We start from the raw sequence: 5,199 nt of genomic DNA on the forward strand, positions 1-5,199 counted from the left end.
TGTCAGCCTGAGCCAATCCACCTTATAGCTCCTGGCATGACAACAGTGAAGGGTATTGGTGTGATCCCATTGGATGATGTGAACCCAGTTCATGACCCCATTGGCCAAAGACACAGAACATTCTGGAAGATCAGGGAAAAGTAGGGTAGGAACACACACCTGGATGCCAGTCCCCTAGTGAATCCTTGACCTGGCTCTGCAGTGGAGCTCTGACCATCTGCTCAGAACCTGTTCAGAGAAGCCCTAGAGTTGGGTGGGAGGAGGCTATTCAGCCCATCACATCTGAAGAGCATCCCATCCAGGCCCAACCCCTATCCTCTCACCCTGCACTCCCCAAAACCAATCCACCGAACCTGCACATCTTTGGACTGTGGGAGGAAACCAAAGCACCCGGAGTACCGCATGGAGAGAATGTGCAAACTCGACACAAACAGACACCTGCAAGCGGGCATCAGAGCCGCCCCGCATTTGCCACGGGACTATGCCTATATCGGTAAAACTATAGGAATTCATTTTGTGTTTTAAAAACGGCAGCCGCAGCTTAAACCCACAGAACTCAGCAGCTGCCGGTCCGCCCACGTGACCGGGAGATGGGAGCCAGAGGACAGATCAAATCCACACTAGGCCAGACACTAACCATGACTCATAAACCGAAACTCCGGAGCTAATTAATATGGAAACCCATCTCCTAATCAAATCAGGAGACTGACTGAAACACACCCATATTCATCAATACAGGACCATCCTGACACAAAGGACAGGCATCCACCAGACAGGAACCAACAGACTAATACACACCAGCACCCCAAGGGAACAAAGGGGGGTGCTAGCCCCCAGCCCTCACAGAGAGAGACAAGCAGATAGTACCCGGACCCGTTTACATAATCCAATTAGCACCCTATTGTGTGTACACTGCAACTCTCCTGGGACGGCAGGACACCCACCATTTGCACCTACTCCAGCGATGATGGGGATCTATCATCCCATTCATACTCAAAATCCTCACATCCTGACAAAGAAAGGTATATAATGTGTAGCAGCGCGCGGGAACAGCAGAACAGCTGAGATTTGGACCTCGGTTGGTCTCCGCCGGTGTTACTGTATCAATAAACGTTACCGATTGTTGAACCGCACTCTGGGCTCGGACTGATATCAATTCATCCGCGCTAACACACCCAAGAGAGGAATCAAAGCCAGGTCCCTGATGCTGCGAGGCAGCAGTGCTACCCACTGAGCCACCATGCCATCCCCAGGAGAATCTCAGCAGGTTTTCAGCCATTGTGACTGTGCTGTCTCTTTTAGACAATTCATCCCCATATCCTGCAGACCTCAAAGATTCTGTATTTTTCTGAGACGACTTCCCACCAACCCAACACAGACCTGGGGACTTCTCCAGAGGAGATGAGAAATTGACTTGACCTTGGACGAAGATCAGCCGTGAAGACGAGGGTTAAAAGCCGGACACCCCAGATGTGACTTGAACCCACAATCCCTGGCTTAGGAGGCCAGTGCCTTATCCATTAGGCCACTGGGGCCACATGTGTGATGTTATAATGGCAGCTTTTACGTTTTGTTTTGCAAGAACACACTGACTGTGGCTCAGCCAGCACAGAGTCAGTGCCCTGGACTGAGGGGATTCTAAATCTCCTGGTTATATATGTTTTTTTCTTTACATCCACACTGCTGCCTAACTGCGGTAGTGCTTATATTTTCCCCAGCACCATGTTGTGTGTGTGCAGGTGTGAGACACAGTGAAAGACAACAGATGTACAAATCTTTATTCAATTCCCACCACCAGGAAGAAAGGAAACACCCGAGTGGCCAGTGACAAGCATCAAAGGGCAATGCTGCGTGATCAAACAGTGAGGGGGAGGGCACTCTCTGAACAGCTCAAGGATGTTGGTAGACACTGCGTGCTCCTTCTCCAGGGACACCCGGGCTCAAACGTAACCGCGGAAGAGGGTCAGGCAATCGGCCCTAACAACCAGTTTGGCCAGGCCCAGGAGCAGATCCACGAGGAGATCCTGTGACCTATCCTCCCCCGCATCTGCACCGGGTGCCCAAATATCAGGGGCGTGGGTCTGCAGTCCAACCAAAACCAGAGGAGAAAGTTTTTAGGAAAATCAAAAAGGGAGTGCAAGCGCCCACACCCCATATACACGGTCCACAGACATCACAACACCACAGAACAAGCAGTTGGGCTGGGAGTCCGTGAACCACCGCAATCTGCGGACTGCCGCGTGCAATACCCTCCACCCCAGATCCCCGTGAGAAAGGGGGAGGACTCCCATGTAGAGAGCCCTTCACTGGGGATGGTCCCCACCGCCTGGTGGTAAATGGGCACGCCAGGGTGTGTCCGGGAGGTGGATGAGGGTGTGCAGCAGCAGTCTGTACAGGGCCCTCTGTGATACACCCCTGAAAGGGACAAAACTAAAACTCCAGAGACAGCTCAGGTTGTGGGGCACAGGCTCCAGCAGGAAGTACAGGACCCTGGGGCCAATGTGAAATTCCGTCCGGGCAGGAGTGAGCACAGACGGGATCCCACCGCACACCTGAGCATCCTCCAACTGGGGCACTACGTCGGGTCCCTGAGCAACGGCTCCCTGACGACAGCCGCTACTCCAGCCGGAGGGTAGGCGCGGCGCGATTCGACCATGTTCCAGACAGTGAGCAGGTCCTGGTAAAAGACAGACAGTGTCCTGAGAGTGACCTCCAAACCATCACGGTCGCTGAACAGGAGCTGCGTGTCGTAGTTGAGGTTATGCACCTGGTGGATAAAATACGTCGCCATGGCACCCCGCCGAGGGGGAGGCTCAATGTAAAGGTATCGCTGCAAGGTCTGAAGGTGGAACGTCGCTACCTGGGTGTGAACGCACACCAGCGAGTGACCGCCCTCCTCAATATGGAGACTCAGGACCTGCGCAGCGACCCAGTGCATCTTTTTGTCCCAGAAGAAGTGAACCAACATTCTCTGGATGTCAGCGACAAAACCAGGAGGAGGGACCAAAGTGACCAGCCGGTACCACAGCATGGCAGCCACCAGCTGGTTTATGACCAACACTCAACTCCTGTGTGACAGCACACGGAGCAGTCCTGTCCAGAGGCCGAGGCGAGCCGAGACTTTGGCCTCCAGCTCCTGCCAATTGGCCGGCCAGGATTCCTCAGCCGGGCTGAGGTAGACCCCTAAGTCGAGGAGATGGGTGGTACTCCAGCTGAACCCCCGTAACTCCTGCAGCAGAGACTCCACCTGCCACGGACTGACCAGTCGTCTGGAATATTGGGCCCAGTTGATCACGGTGGAAGAGGCCGCTGAGTACACGGCCTGGCACACACACATCCTCCCCAGGTCAGCCGGGTCGGTGAAAGAGAGGAGCACGTGGTCAGCGTAGGCCGAGATGATCACCCCCGTGCCCGCACCGCGCAGAACCAGCCCCGACAACCTCCTCCACAAGAGGCACAGGAAAGGTTCCACGCACAGAAAATCCAGCTGGCCGCACAGGGGGCAGCCTTGGGGTACTCCTCTCCCAAAGCGAAGGGGTGCTGTCATGGAGCCGTTAACTTTAAAACTAATTGCACCTGCCTGCACTTGGTCCACATCCACACAAGCATTTTCTGTCATGTACCTGTCCAAATGTCTTTCTCATAGAATCCATACAGTGTGGAAACAGGCCATTTGGCCCAAGAAGTCCACCCAGACTCACTCCCCTACATGTCCTCCTGCCAAATGCACCCAACCTTCACATCCCCGAACAGTCTGGGCAATTTTGCATGGCTAATTTACTTGTGGGAGGAAACTGGAGCACCTGGAGGAAACCCACACAGACACGGGGAGAAAGTGCAAAACCCACACAAACTGTCACCAGAGGCTGGAATTGAACCTCGGTCCCTGGTGCTATGAGGCAGCAGGGCTAACCACGGAACCAACTTGGAAACTCTACACAAACAGTCGCCCAGGGGAGGAGTCAAAGCCAGGTCCCTGACACTGTGAGGCAGCAGTGCCACCCACTGAGCCACCATGCCATCCCCAGGAGAATCTCAGCAGGTTTTCAGCCATTGTGACTGCTGTCTCTTTCAGACGATTCACCTCAATCCTGCAAATCGTGTGCAAGAACATGTTGGGCACCACTTCCCATCAACTGAATGCAGACATGGCGATTTTCCCAAAGTAGATTAGAACTAAGGTTGACCAAGGGCAAGTGACTGACGCCCCAGATGGGACGTGAACTCACAATCCCTGGCTTAGAAGACCAGTGCCATATCAATTAGGACCCCCCATCCTGCAGATCCCTGAAAGTCTTGAGTAAGAACATGTTAGGCACCACTTCCCATCAGCTGAAAGCAGACAAGGGGGATTTCTCCAAAATCAGTTAGAAATAATGTTGACAGTGAACAAGCCATAAACAATCAGACACCCCAGATGGGACTGAAACTCAAAATCCCTGGTTTAGGAGGCCAGTGCCTTATCCAGTAGGCCCCTGGGGCTACGCACGTGAAGGTAAAATGGCAACCTTTAAATACTGAACCCTGCCCTGTCATATTGTTTTTTTTCTGAGTTTTCTACTCTTACTGATTGTTTTTTACCCCTTCCATCTGATGCTAAATTGTCGGTTGCTTGATAAATTGATCTCGCCTCTCATTTGGCCCCAAACAGACATTTGAGAAATCACAGCCGGTCAGACACCGTCCGAGAGCAGGAGAGTCGACATTTCGAGCATAGGCCTGAAGAGCTTATACTCGAAACATGGACTCCCCTGCTCCTCGGATGCCACCTGACCAGCTGTACTTTTCCAGCACCACACAGTTTGACTCTGATCTCTCACATCTGCAGTGCTCACTTTCTCCCAGGCGAGAAATCAACTCAACTCCAACTTTGCAGACCCACAGTTTGAGGTAAATGGAGCAGACAGGAGAAGGGAAAGGGCTCAATGTTATTTTGTGCAGCACTTTCAAGATATTTGCAGTTAGTGGGGAAGGAGGAAGTGGAGATGTTGCAAACAGCTGCATTGAGGACAAATCAACAGGACCATAGCAGGCATTCAGCCCATTGTGGCTGTGCTGTCTCTTTCAGACAATTCACCCCAAGATCTCCCAAATCCTGGAATTACCTTGTGCAAGTTTCTATTACACATAATCTCAACACAGGCACAGTGATTTTGAACAGAGTAGTTTGAAAAATGCAGTCAATTTGGATCGTGATGA

General features: G+C 52.5%; 1 non-coding gene across 1 annotated transcript; it reads right to left on the reverse strand.

Moving 5' to 3' along the window:
• Positions 1 to 1,462: 1,462 nt before the first annotated feature.
• On the reverse strand, positions 1,463 to 1,535 carry trnar-ccu. The gene has a single exon. It is a non-coding gene; the product is annotated as a tRNA-Arg (tRNA).
• Positions 1,536 to 5,199: the final 3,664 nt, after the last annotated feature.

This window comes from Chiloscyllium plagiosum, unplaced genomic scaffold, assembly GCF_004010195.1.
Source record: "Chiloscyllium plagiosum isolate BGI_BamShark_2017 unplaced genomic scaffold, ASM401019v2 scaf_9611, whole genome shotgun sequence".
Lineage (NCBI taxonomy): Eukaryota > Metazoa > Chordata > Chondrichthyes > Orectolobiformes > Hemiscylliidae > Chiloscyllium > Chiloscyllium plagiosum.